Consider the following 24417-nt stretch of genomic DNA (forward strand, 5'->3'; position numbering starts at 1 on the left):
TATAGTTATAGAAGAATTGGACCATCTGCAAGTGGCATCAGAGGTGCTATTTGCAAATGGGGAGGGGGAGCCAATAGCTTCATAAAAAGGGGGTAGAGAAGATAAGCACAACCAACATTTGGTATCATTGTCAGGGAAAGCATGAGCTGCTACCAAGGCGTCGTGTGTGGAGGAAACAAGAGTTATCAACGGATTAGTTTCCCTTGGAAAGGGTTGTAAAAAGGGAGAGTTATTTTGCTTATTTGGACCCACAGGTGGGGATACTTCTAGGGACATGGTGAGTCGAATTATAAAAATATTACCTGGATGATTGTATGTGGATTTATCATAGGATCTGCCCCCCCACTTTTTCCCTGCTAACCAAGCAGCAAGCGGGAGCCTTTTTCCATGTGATGTGAAGGTAACGTACATTGGGTTGAGGCGAACACCACAGCAAGCCCAATTGCTGCATGATGACCAAGGCAAGTTGGAGTCCGGTCCCAGTCCTACCTCGATGTAATCAGTAGTGTAAGGTGCAGTCCACCAAATTTTTCCTGTGGACACACATTGCCAGGATTTGCAATACCAATCAGAGGCGGTTCCACATTCATCTATATGGGATAGGTCTGTAATATAGCCTGGGCAAATGTACAGGCCTGGGCCTGTGCACCAGACCTCACGAGGGGAAGGATCTCATTTTGTTTTGTGCTTAAACCCATGGGCTCCTACGAGCATTTCAGCAAAGTCAAAGTAGAGCGTGGGAAACCAGGGCCATAGGGTACGGTTGGAAATGGAGTATAGGGTGTTTCCTTGAAAGTCAATGATAGTCCAGGTGTAGTTTACAGGGCGATGCTGGTTGTTAGGAACGGAGGGCAAAGAGCGTCGTGATCGAGGAAAATGTTGACGTGGTGATAAGGCTGGTAGAATGGTTCTTGGAGCGGTTGGTGCAGCCGGCTGCGTACTGGTCCAAGCAATGTTACGCGGCCGACGGGGAAGTGACAAAGGACGTTGGTCGTGTCCTCGCTGGCCGTGACTTGGCGAAGCCCGTTGATGAATGTGATGATGAGGCGGCGGGGAAATTTTGCTTCCTCCTTCACAGTGGCCGACGAGGCGATCAAAAGACCAGAGGCACTTTAGCGTGTTGACAGGAGAGGGGCGTCTGCAGCGGACGTAGCGTACAGCACAGGGATCCTTTGAATAGGGTGGGTATCTGGAGAGCCAAGAGGCAAGCAGAGAAGGAATAGGAAGGTAGGAGGCAGAATATGAAGAGAAAAGATACACGGTTTGATTGAAACGAGTGCCATTGGCTAGAAATCCAAGGCAGGAGTAAGAGCCAATAGTGGAGGGGGTGACTGTTACATGAAGGAAAATATTACACGGAAAATAAGTGTATTGAATATGTGCCGGAAAAGGAGAAGCAAGATAACGACCGCGGTGTTGCAATGCATAATTACAGTGAGGCAGAGAGTCATCTCGAAAAGTGAAAGTGACAGGTGTGAAAGGGGGTGCAAGTATAATATGCGGGTCAGCCCTCAATTGAGCTGTCGCTAAAGAGTAAAGGCAAAGACATAGAGTCAGCAGCAGGGGAAGGCTTTGTGATAGCATGATAGGGCCGTACGCAACGTGCAGGGACCCACAATGCGCGATCCGGAAGTTGGACTGCAGCGTAGCCTTTTCCCCAGGTGATCAAGGGTACCGGTCCTTTCCAAGCAGGATCTGGTAGTTGCCTATAATAAACAGAAGGTCTGGAGGTTGGACAAGGAGGGTTAGAAAAATGTCGAGAAGCGGCTGAAGTAGCTGGTGACCCTGTAAGGTTCAAAAAATTGAGAGTATAAAGACAAACATTAAGAACATTTTGCAACACTGGGAGTGTCGGGGGACTTACGCCTTTTGCCCCTAAATATCGTTGCAATGCATTTTTAAGTGTTTGATTTGTGCGTTCCACAATAGCTTGCCCTTGGCTATTAAATGGAATACCAAATTTGTGTACAATGTCCCATCGATAGCAGAATTCCGAAAATGCAGTACTTGTGTATGCAGGACCATTGTCAGTTTTTAAAATTTTAGGACATCCCAGTGTTATGAAAGATCTAATACAATGATTGATTGTTTGTTTGGCCGTTTCCCCTCTTTGTAGGGTGGCCATGATAAAGCCTGAATACGTATCTACGGATACATGAATATACTTCCAAGGGGGAAATGGAGGGAATTGTGTAACGTCCATTTGCCAAGTCTCACAAGCTTGTGTACCCCTAGGATTTACTCCTTCAGGGATACTTCGAGCTTGAAGACTACAAGTAGGGCATTGTTGAATGATTGCAGCAGCTTCTTGGTGTGTGAGTCCGAATTGCTTCACAAGAGCCTTTTTGTTTTGATGAAAATATGAGTGACTTTCTCCGGCTGTTAAAGCACAAATCTGTAAGACAGATTTACAGGCTTCATCCGCCATATGATTCCCTTCTGATAGGAATCCTGGAAGATGTTGATGACTCCTAATGTGTGCTACAAATAATGGTGTTGTTCGTTTTTGTAACAATTGTTGCAGCTGTAAAAATAAAGTCATTAATGATGGTGATAGAGAAGGAGAAATATAGGCATCAAAAATGGAAAAAACAATGTTGGCAACATAAAGACTGTCTGTGATTATGTTCAATGGCTGATTTTGAAAAATGGAAAGAGCCAGATTAAAAGCAGCTAATTCAGCTTGTTGAGCTGATGATTGTCCCGTAGTGAGACGTTTGTGCCATGTGGAATCAAGTTGCCAAACACATGCCCCAATGGCTTTTGAACCATCCGTAAACACTGTTAGTGCTTGCGGGATAGGTTGTTTTGCTATTGGATTAAAAATTGTAGTTGGGATAGTTTTGATCAATTGTAGTCGAGGGTCTGTGGGGAGGTGGCAAGATAATTTTCCATTCCAATTTTCAAGAGCAATTTGAAGGACATCTGAATTTACAAACATTTCTTCCCATTGTGTCAATCGGAAGGGGAGATAAATTGTGTCTATTTCCAGACCCATCATTGCCTTTGCCCGTTTCCGAGCTTTGGTAAAAAGAGCAGCAAGTTGGGTGATTCGAGAAAAAATAGAAGTTTTTGGAGTGTGAGAAAGGTGTAACCATTCCAAGATTAAAAGTTTTTTACTGCTACTAATTTGCATAAGAATTCCTGTGTACAATTGCGGAGTGGAAAGAACAGCCAAAGATATTGGAATGTTGGCTTCTAATCGATCCACCCACAAAGTACGAAGGGCCAGATTAACCTCTTGAACCACTTGTAATTGATGTGAATCTAGGATGATTTTATCTGCAGGATGCTTGGGGCCTATTAAGGCCTTAAATAGAGGAGATAAGATATTAGTAGGAAGAGAGAAATAAGGTCTAGCCCAATTCAAAGTACCAAGATATTGTTGTAATTTGACCAAGGTAGTAACTGGTCCAATATTTAAAAGTGGAAGATCGGGGGCAGCTGCAGCTGCAAGTACCTTATGACCCAAATATTGTACCGGATATTGTGACTGTATTTTGTCTGGGGCTATAAAAAGACCAGCAGAATTTAAGAGCTGAGTAAGGAAAGGGATTGTTTGCATAACAGTACCTTTTGGTCCTTCTGCTGCAACTAGTATGTCATCCATATAGTGGTAAACCAAAATTTTTGGATATTTATGTCTAAATGGTTCTAAAACTTTATCTACATAGTATTGGCACATTGTTGGAGAATTTAACATTCCCTGAGGAAGAACTTTCCATTGGTACCTTTTAGTGGGTCTGCTATTATTAAATTCAGGAATAGTAAAAGCAAAAAGAAGATGGTCAGGTTCTGCAAGCGGAATAGAAAAGAAACAGTCCTTCAAATCAATTACAACAAGGTCATAATTTTGAGGAATCAAATTAGGATTAGGTAGGCCACATTGCAATGGGCCCATTGGTTGGAGAATGTTATTGATCATTCTTAAGTCTTGTAATAGTCTCCATTTTCCCGATTTCTTTTTGATGACAAAAATTGGTGTGTTATAAGGGCTAGTAGAAGGCTCAATATGACCCTGCTGCAACTGTTGTTGGACTAAATCTATTAAAGCAGTGAGTTTTTCAATAGGAAGTGGCCATTGATCTACCCACACAGGAAGACTAGATTTTAAAGCAAGTGACAAAGGTTTAGGCAGCATATTTAAGGAATATGTAGTGTAGCCCGAAGTTGAGAAAGAAGATCTCGCCCCCAGAGGTTACAATGAAGAGGCCATACGTAAGGTTTAAGAAAAGCAGTAGCCAAAGAATCAGGAGTGGAGGCAGACAGCCAGTTAGTGCTAACCTTGGCAGCCTGTGCTCCTCCCACTCCCTGAACGGCAGAGGTATTGGTAAGAGGCCAATCAGCAGGCCATTCAGCTGTACGGATCACGGAAACATCAGCTCCTGTATCTATTAGACCAGAAAAAGAACGGCCTTGTAAGGAAACAGTAAGGAAGGATTTAGAAACATGAACAGGTTGATGCAAAGAAAAAACACCAGGGGTATCGTTAGTTGGTGGCGACAGAAAAATTAGTGTGGCGATTTGTGTGCCTGCTTTAAGGTGGAAGGTCCTATCGCCATAGGCAGATAAGGAAAGATTATGAAGTGAAGTAGAGTCATAAAGGAAAGGAGCAGCGACTACTCCTTCAACAATTAAAACAGAATTAGGAATAAGTAAAGCCGGAATATTAGAGGGAACAGGCTTCTGTAATGTAATTGATAGTGGCATGGTAAAAATTGATCCAGGATCATCATATGTTATATCTGAAGTTAAAGTAACAGGCAATGAGAATGTATTTGAAGATTGAGTGTTTGCCAAATCAAAAGGAAGTGTGGAAATAGTTTCAACCTTTGGAGCGGGGCTGGTTGATCGCCCCGTGTCTAGTTTCCCTGATTTTGTTGAATGGAAACATTTGCTCGACATTGCGAAGCCCAGTGGAAGCCTTTGCGGCAACGTGGGCAGACTGTTTTTGGCTTTGTGTTGGGGGGTGGCTGTGGTCCCCGTGCTTGGCCACGAGGCGCACCCCCTCCCCCAGGTTGTCGACACTGATTTTTGAAGTGACCCGGTTTGCCACAGTTAAAACAATTCCCTGTTCTAGTGATAGGAAAAGCTTCCGGAGAAGTTTCAGGAGATGTTTTATTAGCAGAAATAACTGCCGCCAGTGCTTGCATCTTATAGGAAGTTGTCCCTACACTGTGACAAAGTTCTAAAAATTCTGCAAGTGTAACTCCTGGTTTGTTAGCAATGGGTTGTAAGACTTTCTGACAGTCATCATTAGCATTGCTATAAGCCAATTTAATAATTAATTCATCCCTGCCAGCTTTATTATCAAATTGTCGTTCTAATGCCAATTGAAGGCAACTGATAAATGTAGCATATGGTTCCATAGGTCCTTGAACAATTTTGAGAAAATTTTGAGCAGATTCTCCAGAGGCATCATCTACGTGGCGTAAAGCTGCCATTGCACAGAGATGTATTATGGCAAAAGCACGCCGTGGACAATTTTGTTGTTGAATTAAGGTGGCAAATTGACCGATGCCCAACAAGTGGTCACGTGTTACACCCTGAGGGAGTCCTTTTCGGACCTCAGATTCAACATTTTTTTTGTATTCTGATTGCCAGATGACATATTGAGCAGGAGTTAAAAGCATAGAAAAAAGAGTTTTCCAATCATAAAGTAGCATTGTCGAGTTAGCATCTACTAATGAATTAAGTAATCCTTTAACATATGGCGATTGGATACCATATTCTTTGACTGCCATTTTCAAATCTTTTAATAATTTCATAGGTATATTTTGATGAACTGCAGGACCTCCTCCACCCGGGGCTAAACTTAAAGGGTAAAGAGATGTTTCTTCAGGAGAATTCATCAGAAAAACAGATGAAGTAAGAAGATTTGTTAATTGGCCTCCTGGCAATAAGGTTAGAGAAGAGGAGTCTAGAAATTCAGATGAGAATGGAGAATGCAAGGAAGGTTTCTCAGAAGATGTTGTAGATGGTGCAGAAGGATAGGGTGGTGGTGCTTCAGATGAAGGCGAAAGATCAGAAGAAGGATCAAGAGGTTTAGAAGTAGATGTCAGATCTAAAGGAGATGGCAAAAGTTTTAATGCTGCCATCACTGCTTGCCATGCGGATAGAATGTCAGCAGGCGCCCTGGGATGATTGTGAAGATATTTCCCTAGCTTTTCCCAGGTTATAACAGACAAAGTGCCTGATTCCGGATAAGCCGGACAATTTTTGTTAATATATCGTAAAAGTTTTGTTAAAAGTCTCTTTCCTGCAGGATGGACCATGGTGCCATTGTGTTTTTGAACAAAATTAGCATTCTGCACTATATTAAAAAGTTCGTCCCTATGACCTGACGAAACTTTGGAAAGTGGGGAGCCCATTTACTCACGATTTGAAGCCTTCTCCGAGGTGCGTGAAAACGAGAATGCAGGCAGCACACCCCTGGACAGGAGTCGTACTGTGGAGTTGAAGCCGCGATCCAACGGACGAGCCCCCAGTTGTTGGGTTGGGTGGTTGCGCTGGGCGGTTGATCTGGGTTCTGGCCTCAACTCTTAGAGCCCCGTGACAGGGGTGAGAATTTAGAGGGTCCCTCGCAAGGGTGAACACCTTGAATATGGAAGGATCCTGCCCTTTGCCACCGACCCAGTGTGCCGGACGTTCCGACGGTCACACTTGGGAACTGCGATGACTCAGGAACAGAGTCCCAGGACAAATTGAGGCACCGACACAAGTTTGCTCAAGGTGAGAGAGCACGGAGTGCCCGGGGTTGATGTTATGCCCCCGAACAGCTCCGGACACCCTCCTTTTATTAGGCTGTTTCATTTGGGAGGGGCAAACACACTCATGAGGGAGCAACATATGAAAGGTCATAGGGAAAACATAACTCAATGTATACAAGAGCAAAAGTCATCACAGGAAACAATAAAACATAGTTTATGCTAACAGAGAACTGCTAATGAAGAGGGCAAAGGTCATTACAGGAAACAATAATGCATAGCTATCTTATACAAATGTTAACAAAGTTGACAAGGATTATCATAGGAAGACATAACTTGAGGCAGAAATAATTGCAGGAGACAGGGCCATATACAAATGCTAACAGGGAAGACAAAAGGTTATCACAGGAAGACATGACTTGAAAGACATAATCTTGAAGCAGAGACAATTTCAGGAGACAGGAAGCCATATCTTGAGGCATGGGCAATTACAAGTCTTGTTATATGTGAATGAAGAATCATCAGGGACAGGAATGTGGTTGTAAAAGAGTTTTATCACCAGAGGCAGAAATGGAATGCAGGAATGTGACCTTACAATTGCAGATTTGGAGAAAAGGCAGAAGTGTTAAACTGAATGCAGGAATGTAACTTTGCAAATGGGGGGGAAGGCAGAAGTGTTAAACTTTTAATATGGGAATCATTCTATGTATTCATTCTATGTATAAGCAGGCATATACATAGAATGAAGGCTACTGCTAAGCTTGTAAGCCGCCCTGAGTCTTCGGAGAAGGGCGGGATATAAATGGAATTAAAAATAAAAAATAAATAAATAAATAAAAAGGTCTTTTGCAGGCAGAGGAAAGCAGATTTTACACTTGCAGAAATATTATCACTAGAGACAGGAAGGGAGAATTTTGTGATTTTTAATATAGGAATCAAAAAAGGTCTTTTGGGAGACTGGGATATCTACACCACACCTCCAGCATTTTGGCTGATAATTCGGATACATACTTGCAAGCTTTTTAGGATCTAAATGCCATCTATGAAACATTTTATAAAAGTTCTCTCTTAAATTTTGAGCTTGTGTAAATTTTACGTTCCTCACCCAGATCTTTTCCCACGTGTCCATTGTAATAACTTCTTGGATGTTCTGAGCCCATTTTATCATACAATCTTTAACAAGTTCTGTTTCTGAGTCAATTTCAATCAATGCAAGATATATCCGTTTGATATGTGCTGGACCCTGATTTCTAATTTGCTTTATCAAATTTTCATCAGTCATTGTAAAACCAGTTTTCTGATCTTCTTTCCACCTGGCCCGTAACTGAGTATATTGAAACCAAGTTTGAACAATCTTCTCATCTCGCAAGAGGTTATACGGCTTCAAACACCAGACATTTCTTTCCAGACTTAAAATCTCCTTATACATAGTCACATCATGTTTGAAACCAACATTTATGTTTTCTATTGCGTGTTTTGGAATTGCCCACAATGGCATCTTACAGTCTAGCTTATGTCTATACTTCTTCCAAACTCTCAACAATGCCTGTCTTAAAATATGCACTTTAAACACATTATCTACCTTCTTATCATACAACAAATATGCATGCCAGCCAAATAACAAGTCGTGGCCCTCAAGATTTAATAATCTCTCTTGTGTCAAATTAATCCAATCACTTATTCCTGCTAACGCAGCAGCTTCATAATATAATTTAAGATTGGGCATTTTAAGGCCACCTCTTTCACGAGTATCCTGCATAATCTTAAGTTTAACTCGTGGCCTTTTCCCTGCCCAGACAAATTTATTGATACCCCGCTGCCATTCTTCCAGATTAGAATCTTTCTTAAGAACCGGTATCATTTGAAATAAGAATAAAAATTTAGGCAGGACATTCATTTTCACTGCTGCGATTCTTCCCAACAAAGACAATTGCAATTTTTCCCAACTCTCCATTTCTTTTTGAATTTTTCCCCATAATTTTTCATAGTTATTTTTATATAACTTTGTATTAGAGGGTGACAAAAACACCCCCAAATACTTGACCCTTTTAGCAATCTCAAATCCAGTTAATCCTTCTAAAAGAGCCTTTTGCGATACTGTCATATTTTTGGCCAGAATTTTAGTTTTTTGTGCATTAACTTTAAATCCAGAAACCTTCCCATATTGCATTATTATCTCCATCAGGTCCACAACAGAGTTCTCCGGCTGGGTCACCGTAACAACCAGATCATCTGCGAATGCTCTCAACCTATAATCCTGATCTCTAATTTGTATACCCTTAATTCTTTCCGAATTCCGTATTTTTACCAATAATATCTCCAATGTTAACACAAATAACAAAGGCGATAACGGACACCCTTGCCTTGTGCCCTTCTCAATATTACATGCTTCAGTCAAACTATTGTTAACTATTATTCGGGCAGTTTGTTTTTGATATAATGCCCTAATTGGTTGCAAAAATTTATCCCCAAAATTCATTTTATCTAGAACTTTCATCAAAAATTGCCAATTCAATTGATCAAAAGCTTTTTCAGCATCTAAAAAAATTAGCGCCGCAGGGATCTGGTTGTTCCTTTCCAAAAACTCTAACACATCAACTATATGCCTCACATTATTTTTCATTTGCCTACCACTAATAAACCCAGTTTGATCCCCATGAATCACCTGTTGCAGAACCCTCATCAATCTATTAGCCAACACCTTAGCAAATATCTTGTAATCTGTATTTAAAAGTGATATCGGTCTATAGTTTTTTACTTGAGTAGCATCTTGATCTTCCTTTGGAATCAAAGAGATAAAAGCAGTTCTCCAAGACGGAGGCACCTTTCCCCCTCTCTGAATTGTCTGGAACAGTTCCTTTAACGGTTTTATCAACTCTAATTGTAAATTTTTGTAGTAAGCTGCAGTCAAACCATCCGTACCTGGCGCTTTATCCACCTTCAATTCCTTAATTGCTATAAGAATTTCTTCTTCTGTTATCAATTGATTAATCTCCTCTTTTTGTGCATGCGTAAGAACCGGGATGCTAGCGTTCTCCAAATATACATCAATGTCTTTTTCATTAATCTTCTCCTTAGCATATAATTTAGAATAAAAATCCAGAAAGGCTTCCTTAATAAGATCCTGTTGAAACACAACCTTTCCCTTATGTTCAATCTTATCTATATTAGAAGCCCTTTGCTTTTTCCTTAGTCTGTAAGCTAGCCATCTACCTGGCTTATTAGCATTGCAAAAAGTATTATGCCTGGCAAAACGCAAATTGGTTGCCACTTGATCAGCCATCAATTTATCAAATTGTCCTCTTAATAGCTTAATAACCTCCTTAGTCTTCACATCCAATGGATTCAAAATTAAGGCCTTTTCTTTTTCCCTAATTTCATTCTCCAATTCTTTCCTTCTGGCTTCCAAAGTACGTCTGCATTTATTATTTATATATATCAACACTCCTCTCATGTAGGCCTTGCTAGCATCCCAAACCATATCCATAGAGGTATCCTTGTTCATATTAATTTCAAAAAAATCCTTCATCTGCTGTTTACATTCTTCCACATTTCTCTGATTTCTGAACAAATTCTCATTTACACGCCACGAGCGCCTATCCCTATTGTCCTTATTGATCTCTAACCAAACTGGACTATGGTCAGAAATAGTTCTTGCACAGATCTTTACCTTCTTAATCCTAGGAAAAAAATCATTAGTCAACAAAATAAAATCAATCCTAGAAAAAGTTTGATGTCTGTTAGAAAAAAAAGTATAATCCTTTTCATGTAGGTGTGTGTCACGCCAGATATCTCGCAGTTCCAAATCGTCCTTCATTTCAAAAAAAGATTTAGGCAGTCTGGCATGACTCGGAGCACGCTTAAAAGAGCCAGCCTTATCCATCTGTACATCCAAAACACCATTCCAGTCTCCCATAAAAATAAACGATTTATAATCCAATTGAGTAAGCTTTGTATGAAGTAGATTAAAAAAGTCAGCTTGTTGTTGATTAGGAGCATACAGTGCAACTAGAAGCGTTTTTTTACCTTCTAACAGCAAATCTATCATAACATATCTTCCTTGCTTATCTGCAATTAATTCCGCTGTTAGAGTACTTTTCACGTAGACAACCACACCATTTTTCTTATTCATCGCAGAGGCAACAAATTGCGTGCCCAACCTTGAGTTCGATAAATACTTTTGGTCCATAACCCTAATATGCGTTTCTTGCAAGCATATAACATCAATCTTAAATTGTTTTAAATATTGAAAAACTTTCTTTCTCTTCTGTGGTGAGTTTAATCCATTAACATTCTAAGTTAGAAATTTAGTCGCCATGCTTGGCGCCCCGAAGCTTTTGGAGCACATCCTCAATAGCCCCTCTATCTTCTTTGGGCCGCGCTCCTCCCACAGCTTCACTGTAAGTACGCTTGGAGAGTTCCATAAACTTCTGCTGGTCTTGCTCTTGTACTTGTCTTGCTCGTCTTAAAGCGGCACACGTCAACCTCTGCTCTCCAGCAGCAGCCGATGAAGCTATAACTTGATCCCCTCCAGCACCATTCTCCTCTGTCTGTCCACCTTCAGCCTCTTGAGGTTTTCCCTCTCCAGCTCCCTTTGCAGCTTCCAAGAGTGATAGAGGGGTTGCTTTTAAAACATTGCTATAGAAATCACGCGCCTGAGTCACAGTAACCAGACGATATCTTTTACCTTCGTGCATCACCACCAATCCGACTGGAATCTCCCATCTGAACTTAATATCACGTTGCTTAAGTTCCTGCACAAAAAATGCAAAATCTTTCCTTCTCCTTAAGATCTTTGGAGGAATCTCTTTTGGAACCAGGACTTCTATGCTCAGCAACCACAACTTTAGTATCATAAGCAGCTTGAATAACTTCATCTCTAGTTGCTCTCTTTGTAAAATAGACCACCACATCTCTAGGTAGCTTCCTCTGCCTTGCAATCCATGAATTTACATGAAAAATTTTATCCATACATCCCTCTATTTCAGATGCTGGCTGGCCCAATACTGCTTCCAAAGCCTCAGAAATCAGCTGCTTTAAGTCTTCTTTAGGATTCTCTTTTAAGCCCCTGATTCTAATAGCATACTGCATCTGGTGATACTGGACAAGGCTCAATTCTCCATCCATTTTATCCCTTAAATTTTCATTCTCCAGTACCTTTATTTCTAGTATAGAGTTCTTTTGACTAAGATCCTCCACTTTTTCGTCCAAACGTTGCACACATTCAGCCACGCTTTCAACTGTAGACAAAATGTCTACCCTCATTGCACTGAACTTCTCTTCCATCCTCTCCTCCATTACATTAAACTTCTCTTTCATCCTCTCCTCCAGTTTCTCCAGTTTCTCCTCCAGCCTTGCCATCTTATCATCCATCATTACTGACATTACCTGAGATTGCTTTGCAAAGGCATCTTGTAAGTCCTTCAACGTCAATGCCACCGGAGGTGCAGGAGGAAGCAAAGCTTGCAACGATGTCTGTTGCACCGGGGAATTTCCCGCACTCCGAAGAACTTTAGAGGAAGAGTTAGCCGCCATCTTTCCCCACTTTCACTTGTTGCGTACTTTCACTTTAAAACTGTAAAGTCCATTGAGCTAGGGAGTAAAAATAAAAATCCTCTTCACCTTGACCTCCTGTACCGCTCTGTCTGCTCCTTATTACTCCAAAGTCATTCCTTCTGGCAGGGGTGGTCGCAAACGCCTGGCTCTGCTCCAAAAAATCCCGGAGCAGAGACGCTCAACAGCTCGGAGCAACCCAGGCTTCGGGGGGGCTCAATCCTTCAGCCGCCCAAGCTTTCAGCTCAGGCGGCCCCGGAGAGCTCAACCCCTACCTGGGGCCTCACCCCCTCCTCTTCTCCCGAGGAGGGGGCTTCAAATCCACTGAAACAGCTGATCGGCGCTGTTTTCGGTAGAAAAACTCAGCTGTGAAGCGGACAGCCCGAAACGGCTATCTTCGGCGCCCCGCTGCCACCGGAAGTCGACATCTAGAAACATTGTTGCAGCAGAGCGGAGACAGGAGTCCTATAAACAGCAAGTACAAGGCTTTAACCCTCGAAAAACAATTCTTTTTTCGTCCTGCTTACTATTTGGAAAAGAAAGGGAAAATGGCATCTGAGTGAATAGGGAGGAGAGAGGGGAAGAACTTTTTCCCCCTTTTTTTATAAGAGGTGAAGGGGTTTTTCTTTTTTTCCCCTCTCTCCCCCCTTTTTTATAGTGAAAGTGTTTGCTGGGAGATTGAGGAGGAATTGGACTTTAAATTTGCTCTGCCTGTACAGACTGGCCATCCTCTTACTACAGGATCCATAATTTTTGACAGAAATGCTACAGCTTTGTGTTGACCTGCCCAGGTTTGAGTCAAAACCCCATAAGCTATTCCTTCTTCTGCATTTACAAACAAATGAAAAGGTTTGTCTAAATTGGGAAAGCTCAACACAGGAGTTTGGGTCAAAGCTTCTTTAATTTGCTTAAAATCTTCTTTTTCCTGATTCTCCCACTCCAAATCCCATGGTTCAGATTCAATCAATTTAGCATATAAAGGTTTAGTCAGACTAGCATAGTTGTCAATCCATAACCTACAATAGCCTACCAAACCTAGGAATTTTCTCAACTCCTTTTTATCTTTAGGAAGAGGCTGTTTAACCACCCCTTCAATTCTATCCAGTGTTATTTTTCTACTACCTTTACTTATCAAATGTCCCAAATACTTCACCTCTCTTTCAACATATTGTAATTTCTTCTTAGAAACTCTCAACCCCTTTTCTCCCAAAATTTCTAGCAATTTATCAGTTGCTTCTCATGTATGTTTCTCCAGGGACCTGGAATTGTTCCAATACCTGTTCCAACACTTGTCCAAACAGGTTTGGAGATTCCATAAATCCCTGAGGAAGCACAGTCCATTGGTATTGTTGTTTCCTTCCTGTAAAGGCATTTTCCCATTCAAAAGCAAACAATGGACGTGATTCCTCTGCTAAGGGGCAAGCCCAGAATGCATCTTTTAAATCTACCACACTGAACCACTGATGTTCAGGTGGAATGTGTCCCATCAAAGTGTATGGGTTTGAGATTACAGGGTGTCTAGTCCTCACAATTCTGTTCAAAAGCCTAAGATCTTGTACCATCCTGTATGTTCCATCTGATTTCTTTACAGGAAGTATAGGTGTATTAAAAGGTGACATGGTAGGTTCTAATAACCCATCTTTCACTAAACCATCAATTACAGATTGAAGACCTTTCCGACCCTCCATTGACAAAGCACATTGTTTCTGTCTTACTACTTCATCTGGACTTGTTAATTCTATTTTTAGGGGTTCAATTTGCAAACCTCTCCTATTTCCTTCCCCAACCCACACCTTTGGGTTTATCCTCTTTTCATCTTCTTCTGTTAATACAAAAAGAGGATTCGTTTTTTCCTTAAATGTAATTGTAAGTCCCAATTTTCTTAACACATCTCTCCCTAGCAAATTCACACCTGCCTCTGGTATATACAATAATTATGCCCTTATATTTTCTCCATTTTCTTGCCCAATTTGAATATCCTCCAATTCTTTTACATAAAATCCTTCTCCTTTCACTCCAGACACTCTAATTTGATTCTGACTAATCTTTGTGGTAGGTATTAAAGTTGACACTGAAGTGCGCGCTGCCCCAGTATCAATTAAAAACACTACCTCTTCCTTCTTGGGTCCCACTTCTAAATTTATCAAGGGCTCATTGTGGGACCTAAAAAATAAATTGTCCCTGACACCCCTAGTAAAAACTATCCTCGTCTTCCCACACTGAGTAAATTTGCTGCTCTCTTTCACGTTTAAGGCAATCCTTTTTTTTAAGCCTTTGGTATTGCTTCTTTCATTCCTCTACTTATAAGATTTCTCATATCTTCCATATTTTGTCTTCCAGCCAAATCATTGTTATCCCAGTTTGGTCTGGCAAGAGGAAGCTTTACATCTGCCACTACCCCCCCCCCCCCATTTGGGTGTTCCCTAGTCCAAATTGCTGCTGCTGCAGTTCTAATTAATTGTCTTTCTTCAGCCGAAAATAAAGCATTTAAAATAGCCGCCAGTTCGTCCCAGGTATAAATATTTGGTCCTAATACATTATCCAACTGTTCAGCAGCCCCCAGCGGGTCCTCAATTAGAGTTTTCAATTCTTTTTTTTAAATGCCCTTATTGCTTTTAATATAAAGTTAGTCAAATTCCAATTTAATCCTTATTCCAATCAGATGGAAACAAATTTCCATCAAGTAGGTTAAAACTTACAAATCTAAGCAAAACAATTCAAAGTAATTTCTTTTGGTTGATGAATATATATATAGATCTAATTAAAACTCAATTTCCAAAAAAGATTGTCCAACAATTAATCTCTCCTCTTTTGAGTAAAAAAAAAATTGCAAGCTGAAACTGCAAGAGTGGGCATTAAATTTCACATCCATCCCCCTTCCTCAGACAGGAATTCTGAGCAGAGGAAAAAAGAAATAGTTAAAACAAACAGCCCCCCCTCTTCTGGCTGGCTCTCTCTCTCTCTCTCTCTCTCTCTCTCTCTCTCTCTCTCTCTCTCTCTCTCTCTCTCTCTCTCTCTCTCTCTCTCTCATTCTCTCTCACTCTTAAAGTAACACAGTGGGGGGGGGGGGGAGAAAGAGACTAAAGGGGGGGAAAAAGTAAAAGAAACTTTACAAAAATGTCACCACTATATAATAATAATAATAATAATAATAATAATAATAATAATAATAATAATAATAATAATAATAATAATAATAATAATAATAATTTGCTCTCCTTTACATGTATTTTCCATAAATTCTCTCACACATCCTCCATGGCTTTTACAACAATAAAATCTGCAGTTTACTGTTCCTTTCACAGCCTGGGACGGGGTGGGGGTGGTAGGTGGGTTTGAGGGCTAACACACTCACATTTACATATCAGCAAATTAACTCATTCACTTCCATTCCAACTGCCTGCATAAACAATTTCACATACAAAAAGTTCATTTCATACTTTTTCCAGGCAAACCATACATTTTTAAATAAGGCCTTTTTGTTTATTTTTATTAGACACAACACAGATAGACACAAATACACTACCTCCAAACTCCTCTAACAAAAATGAACTATTCATTGCCTGGAATCTAACAGGCATAAAAACTTCTTTTATTAACATATATGTTTAATGCTTGACATAGCCAATTTTAAAACTTCCATATTTCCATATTTTGAGCAATAGGATTTCTTGGCCACTCAAAATAACAATATTGAATCATGGTACCTTTGTTAACCTTGCCCTAAGGGACTTTCCAGGGAACACCTTATCCCCTTACTGGCCTTATTGCCCATGACTTATCTTTCCCTGCCTATGAGGCCCCCAACACACACAGTCAACCCATTAATAGGAGTCCCAAAGGATTCTCTTTATCTACATTTAGTTTGGGATTTTTCCTAATTTTCTTCACACATTTCTTTTCTGGGAACACTCCTAGAATTGCCTATACTGGTTTACCATACTGTTATCTTATCCTTACCAATCTAATGAGACCAACTTTCGCTTCACCAAGCTCCTACTTCTCCTTTTACAGAAGGGTCAGCTCCCACTCCGTCTTGCTATCCCCAGTGGTACTCGGGACGTCTAATGCACTCCTCTCACAGATCTCAGATGCAAACAGTCCTACCCAGTCCTCATCTGCTGGTTTACCGTACTGCTATTTTATCCTTATCAATCTAATGAGACCAACTTTTGCTTCACCAAGGTCCTGCTTCGCCTTTTACAGAAGGGTCAGCTCCCACTCCGTCTTGCTACCCCCAATGGTACTTGGGATGTCTAATGCACTCCTCTCACAGATCTCAGATTCAAGCAGTCCTACCCAGCCCTCTCCCAACCGCCTAAGTGGTTTTCATCTGGCCACCCCAGATCTTACTCACCTAGGTCCGTGCACAAAGTTACCCGGTATTTCCTGAGGCCTAGAGGCCGGCAATCTCTGTTCCTGTTCCCCTTCATACTTCTGTTCTATTTGTATGTTCCACAGGTTCTTGGGGCTCTAGGGTTCATTCAGAACTTACCACTCCCAGAATTCAAAGCTGGACTGTCGAACTCGACAGGGCATGCCTTCCACATCCTCCACCAAGTTAGGGAGTCCTGAATGAAATCCTGTTGAGTCCCGGGTTTTGGCACCAAAAATTGTTAGACACAAAAATAGTCACAAATTGAAATCCACTCTGTTTGAGTTACAAATAGAAAAGAAGTTTATCAGACTTCACAACAAAGTCTAAAAAAATAACGGTTTGCAAAGCATGGTGGATTCAGGAAGGCAAACAATGTAGCCAAACACTGAACCACACCCCAAATTCCAAAATCACATATTATTATACATCCTATCACGACGCCCCATTCCCTCCCCCGTGGCCCCATTGGCTTAGGCTTTGGAGGTTACAATCTATCAGAAGCGCCTAAACAGAATACATTATCTCTGCCCCTGTTTGCTTACATTATACTAATAAGATCCCTCCCCTACTATCCTGTTTCTAGAGGAGAGATGTTTCCCATCTTCTACATCTGCCAGGGGTACCAGGCACCAGAAGGTACTTAAAAACAATTCCTAGATGGTGACTCACACTGGGCCCCATGGTAACCCCTGTTCTCCCCCTCCCCTACTTAAGGCCTGTATTTTTCCCCATATACTCAAAGCATCTACCCAGGCAATTGATTATAAAATGATTATTATAAAATATAAAATATGATTACATGATAATACTAAAAGCATATATATATTTATTTTTAAATTTCCTCAGTACTTCCAGTTATTTTCCACATTGTGTATGAGTCATCATATAGGATTTATTTTTCTGTACCTTTTGGTTCCTAGTACCAAGACCAGATCTCTTTGTTCTGGAAAGGTATAAAAGGTGGAAGACATCTTTCCTGGTTGTTGCCTTCATCTGTCTACCAGCCACAAAGAGAGATGTGGCCACCCAACTCTATTTTGATCAAAATAAAAGTTGTTTGCTTGCTGAAACCTTGGCTCAGGAGTTCCTTTTGGCTCTTTTAAATTCCTGAGTAATGTTGGGGCAATTGTGAGGCTAAGTGTAAAACCTTACAACATGTTAGTTCTAAGATGGCAGCATCTGGATCGGCTGTGGCTACATTAGTTCTCGAAGGTGAAAAGTTTTTGGAGGGATATAAGGGATATGGGTCACATGACCAGCAATGTTTTAATGTGTTTGAGCAATATGGTGAGACTAGGGTAACACACGACCGACAACCTTTGCTGGTATGGCTAGTTTCGGAACTGTTGGTGAGACCATTAAAAATCATTTGTGCTCTTCAAATTATTCTGCTGGCAGCAAGATCTGACTGCTGGCACAGCTATGGATTCAATTGCAAATCAGGACTGTTTCCAAAGGAGGCAGAGGAGGAGAGGTCCAGGGGCTTATGGAGCAAAAGAACTGGATGAGTCTGTCAGCAGGCCCAGAGGAAGAGAGAGAGGCTTTTGGGGGAGTTGGAGGTGGTGGCAGTGTCCTCCAGGGGCAAAAAGGAGCAAGGCCCCATTAAGGAAAAGGTGGAAGAGACAGGATGAGAAAAAGGAAAGGAGAGGAGGTTGTCGTGCAGGAATACAAGCTAATTTGAGGGCTAATCCACATGGAGCTGTTTCCATCTGTCCTGTTTGCCACCGTTTGCTTCCTAGAGACTAAAATGGACATTCTGAAACTTGAGCCGGCCACAAACAAGGAGTGTATATCAGACTTGGTGACCCTTTGAGAGCTGTATGCAATGAAATTTCATTGTACGGTCACTCATGCGCTCGTGACCTCTCGTTTAGACTACTGCAATGCTCTCTACATGCGGCTGCCCTTGAGGACCACTCGGAGGCTTCAGCTGGTGCAGAATGCAGCCACACGAGTTGTGTTGGGGGTCTCCCGATACTCCCATGTTACACCTCTGCTCCGTGAGCTGCATTGGCTTCCAGTTGCCCTCCGAGTGAGATTCAAGGTGCTGGTGATGACCTATAAAGCCCTACATGGCATGGGTCCACAGACAGGGCCTCCTCAGGGTGCCACCGGTCAGAGAATGTCGACTGGTGACCCCCAGGGGGAGGGCGTTCTCTGTGGGCACGCCAGACCTTTGGAACCGCTTACCAGTTGAGCTCCGGATGGCTCCCGACCTTCACTCCTTTCGCCGTGATCTGAAAACTTATTTATTCGAACAAGCCGGCCTGGTCTGATGGGTTTGGGGTTTTAATATTGATTTTAATTATCTATTGCATTGGGCATAATTATTTAATTTTCTTTTAACTTTTGTACCTTGTATTTTTGATATTTATTGCCCTGTACACCGCCCTGAGTCCTTTGGGAGAAGGGCAGTATATAAATCAAATAAATATAAATATAAATATTTTGATGTATGCAGTTTGGTTTACATTCAAAGTGACAGTAAAGTTGTTGTTGTTGCTCTTGTTGTTGTTGTTATTCAAGCCAGCATAGTTTATAAACTGTAGCAGATGCGATTACTGAGCTCAACTAACTGTAGTTAAATCAACAACTAGAACTATACAAACCAGGACTTAGTGCAATCTGCAAACACTATCTAAAAGTCATGGTTTAACAATGAAAACACATTTTAAAAGAGACCAAATGTTTGTTCAAATGTTCCATTCTAACTAAGAAGATTAGCTCCAATAAAACACACAATATCTGGACAATAAGTATATGATGAAGCCAGTCGCCTATTTAAGGAGTAGAATACAACCTATGCTGACCCTCTGGGCACTTTTTACCATATGCTTTGTCCTTTTCTGTATTGGTCATTTTGAGTCCTGCTTACCAGGAGATTTGATATATGTTTGTGTGTGCATTCACTATTTCTTTTGCGCTCTTTCTTCCTATGCCCTGTTCCACACTCATTTGAAGAAGAAAAAAGCTAGATAAGAGGACAGTTCCATCTTTGAAAAGAAACAAGAATAGCCTTATGGGTCAGATCAAAGCTGCACCTGATTATAGAGACAGACACTTTTAAGAAGCTCAGAAGATTTGATAAAGATCAATCTCTGCTTTTGTTGAACTTCAGTTCTTACTTTATCAGGATTGTATTTTTTGCATATCTGGAGGATTACTGGTTGAAGAACACTAATGGTAATTATTTGTCCCCAGCTGTGTTGCTTTCTTCTAAATATGCAAGGTTCATAGTTAGCTTTATGGCTTTATGATTTTGCTTAAAATGACTTTTGCCAACAAGACAGCTTTCAGATAAGTTAATCTGCAGTTTCCAAAATTTCAAATCTTCAGTTCTGTATGTTTTCTAAGAGGACTGCTGACATTACTTTGGAGTGATCACAGCTTCTCAAAGAAGCATATATTCTAGAAATTTCATATATTTCCCATATCCTCACTATTTGAAATGAATATGGACCTTCTGCACAAGAGAGATGGCCAAAGAATACTTGAAAGATTTCACATGTTGATACATTTCTCCGCATTCTTGGAAAAAGAATTGCAAAAGTCACTTCCTTCTATTCTGTCCTGTTCGTTATAATAGGGGTGATGGAGAGAAACCTATAGGTGAGACACTTGTCCCCTGTGCTTCTAAGTATGCTAATTGAACTAGAAACAATACAGCTCAAAAATTTACCACTCACAAGCCTGGGAAGTCAGCTGTACTGGAGTGCCAATCTGAATTGCTAAGAAGAACTGATGAGTGATCTGTTCTACACTGTGGTATCTTTAGTTTCCCACCCACTTGTCTCCCAGCAGCATTTGGTCCAAGTCTGTAAAACTGATATAAACATCCCAGCAACAACTGCATTCTGAATTCTAAAATACTTGTGAGGGATTCTATTCACTTCTATTCACTCCTTTCAGCTTAGACATGCTTATGATGCCAAGAAATGAGATTGCTAATTCAAAATAATTTGAGGGTATGGGAATGTAATAAAAAGGGGTCTTCTGTTCACCTGAATGAGGCCTTTGAGTTCTTCTTCTGATAAACAGCCAATGAGATCTTTCTCAGGACAGCTATACTCCACTGCTGCCTTCCCATTCTCTGAAACAAGCTATCAAAAATAAGGGCAACTATGAACAAATCAACCATAAACCACATAGAAAACATTTTGATACATCTCTGAAATTTATTTATTTTATAGATTATCAATTTAGGATTTTTTAACTAAAATTAACAGTACTTCCTTGATTATTTCTAAAGTGCTAGAGCAGGGGTGTCAAACTCAATTTCACTGAGGGCCGCACCAGCATTGTGGTTGCCCTCAGGGGCTGGGTGAGTGTGGTTGGGGTTGGACATGGCCTACTGGGTGGGCATGGCCAGCTCGACATCGTTCACGCCAGGTGTCCCTGGGCAGGCCTGGGCAGGCCTTAGGCGGAACCGAGGGTCTCCAGCAGAGGAGGTAGGACCAGGACAAGCACCGGGGCATGGTCCACTGGAGGAGCCTCACTGGTGGGGGGGGGGCAGATGATGATGGCACAGGCTGCCCAGAGCCCTGTGCAGCAGAGGTCAAGCACCCAGCCATCGGGTTCAGGGACCCTACAGCCCAGCTTGGCCTAGCCCCACTTCCCCAAGGGAGCACCCAGCTGCGCTTACCTTCTCCTTGAGGCTGCTGCTGATGTGTTCACTCTCCTTGGCCAGGTTGCTCATAGCGGGTCAGAGGGAGGCCCACTCCCTCTCCATGCGAGGAGACCCAGCTTTGTAACCAAAGCATCCTCAGCAACAGGATGTGAGACCACCAGTGGATGGTGAAAGGGCAGCAGGGCTGTGGTGGCCATGTGCTAAGGCAGGACTTTCCTCAGACCCTCCTTCCCTCTCATTTCAATCTCCCTCCTTCTTTCCTTCCTTCCTTCCTGTTTCCCTCCTCTTCTTCCCTTTCTCTGTGTCCAGGAAGGGATGAGGGGAAGGAAAGAGTTGTCAGTGCTTCTCTCAAAGAATAACAGAGTTGGAAGAGACCTTTGAGGTCTTCTAGTCTAACCCCCTGCTCAAGCAGAAGACCTATACCATTCTAGACAATGGAATATCCAATCTCTTCTTAAAAGCCTCCAGTGATGGAGCATCCACAACTTCTGAAGGCAAGCCTTTTCATTGGTTAGTTGTTTTCACAAGTCCTTAGTTCTAGGCTGGTTTTCTTCTTAATTAGTTTCCATCTATTATTACCTTATGATGCTTTGGAGAATAGGTTGATTTGCTCTTCTCTGTGGCGGCCTGTCAAATATTGGAACACTACTATCAGGTAACCACCCCTAGTCCTTTTCACTAGAATAGACATACCCAATTCCCACAAACATTTGTCATATGTTTTAGCCTCCAGCCCCCTACTCATCTTTGTTTACCATCCATTAAGACCAGATCATCACGCCTCACCTGTTCGGTAGTCACTTTTCCCACTTTTTCTTTCTTCCTCCTCCTTTGAATAGCCCTTCACTCCCGTTGCTGCTTTTTCAGTCCCAGGGTTTTGTTCAGAGCCTGTGCAGAGGGCCTTTGGAAATGAAGCCCTGCAGCGATCAGGTGGGGTGGGAATCATTCCCTTTGCTTTTGACCAGCTCTGAAATGGACTGGAAGGAACGGGCCGAGGACTCCAATCTGGTTTTGCAGCAAGCAAGGGGATTGGAGGAAGAAGTCATGAAGATGCTCCGCGCCCAATCCAGACCAGTCCTGTCACACCACGGAAAGCAAGGCAGCAGCCCTATGTGAGTCCCTGTGAGCGAGCACGCCCCCGCCCTGCTAGGCAAGTAGAGCCACGGCATCTGCAGCAGGAGTGCAGGTGGGCAGTGGAAGGCACAAGGAGCCCTGATCCCAGCACAGCCCCTCCCCACTCTCCTTCGCTCAGAAGAGCTACAGGGCTCAAGAGCCTCCCCCCATGCCCCACCATCCACTGAGCAAGACAACCTCCTACCTACTGCTCCACCCACCAGAGACCCTCTGGATCACCCCAACCCTGCCTGGCCCTGACAGGCATCCCTCCCCAGGAGCAACATTGAGCTAGCTCCCCCCCACCCTGGCCATGCCCATCCATTCTGCCATGTCCACCATAGCCACGCCCACCCAGCGGGGCCTGCCCACTCAAGCATCTATGAAGGCAAGCTGGACATGGTCAAACAAGAGATGACAAGACTGAACATCAACATCTTAGGAATCAGCGAACTAAAATGGACAGGAATGGGTGAATTTAATTCAGATGACCATCAGGTATACTACTGCAGGCAAGAATCCCTCAGAAGAAATGGAGTAGCCTTCATAGTAAATAAAGAATAGGAAAAGCAATACTGGGTTACAACCCCCAAAATGACAGAATGATCTCAGTGCGAATCCAAGGCAAACCATTCAAAATCACAATAGTCCAAGTCTATGCCCCAACCACCGGTGCTGAAGAGGAAGAAATTGACCAGTTCTATGAAGCCCTACAGCACCTTATAGAATTAACACCAAAAATGATGTCCTTGTCATCATGGGGGATTGGAATGCTAAAGTAGGAAGCCCACAGATAACTGGAATAACAGGCAAGTTTGGCCTTGGAGTACAAAATGAAGCAGGGCACAGGCTGATAGAATTTTGTCAAGAGAATACGATGGTCATAGCAAACACTCTGTTCCAACAAACCAAGAGACGGCTCTACACATGGACATCACCAGAAGGTCAACACAGAAATCAGATTGACTATGTGCTCTGCAGCCAAAGATGGGGAAGCTCTATACAGTCAGTAAAAACAAGACCAAGAGCTGACTGTGGCTCAGATCATGAGCTTCTCATTGCAAAATTTAGGCTGGAATTGAAGATAGTAGGGAAAAGCACTAGGCCACTCAGATATATACTAAATCATATCCCTGATGAATACATAGTAGAAGTGACATAGATTTAAGGAATTAGATCTGATAGACAGTGTCTGAAGAATTATGGATGACAGTTCACATCATTGTACAAGAGGTAGCAACTAAAACCATCCCAAAGAAAAAGAAATGCAAGAAAGCAAAATGGCTGTCTGAGGAAGCTTTGCAAACAGCTGAGGAAAGAAGGGAAGTGAAAGGCAAGGGAGAAAGAGAAAGATACACCCAATTGAATACAGAATTCCAGAGAATAGCTAGAAGAGATAAGAATGCCTTTTTATCTCTTGCAGAGAAATAGAAGAAAACAATAGAAGAGGGAAGACCAGAGGTCTCTTTAAGAAAATTGGAGATATGAAGGGAACGTTTCATGCAAAGATGGGCATGATAAAGGACCAAAATGGCAGGGACCTAACAGAGGTGGAAGAGATTAAGAAGAGGTGGCAAAACTATACAGAAGAACTATACAAGAATGAGCTTAACATCCCAGATAACCACGATTGGTTGGTCACTGACCCTGAGCCAGACATCCTAGAATGTGAAGTAAAATGGGCCTTAAGAAATCTAATCAACAACAAAGCTAGTGGAGATGACAGTATTCCAGCTAAGCTATTCAAAATCTTAAAAGATGATGCAGTAAAAGTGCTACACTCAATTTGCCAGCAAATTTGGAAAACTCAATAGTGGCCATAGGATTGGAAAAGGTCAGTTTGCATTCCAATTCCAAAGAAAGGCAATGCCAAAGAATGTTCAAACTATCGCACCACTGCTCTCATTTCACATGCTAGTAAAGTTATGCTTAAAATCCTACAAGCTAGACTTCAGCAGTATGTGGATCGAGAACGACCAGAAGTACAGGGAGGATTTTGAAGAGGCACAGGAACTAGAGAACAAATTGCCAACATACAC

Source organism: Vipera berus (genome assembly GCF_964194415.1).
Source record: "Vipera berus genome assembly, chromosome: Z".
NCBI classification, from domain to species: domain Eukaryota; kingdom Metazoa; phylum Chordata; class Lepidosauria; order Squamata; family Viperidae; genus Vipera; species Vipera berus.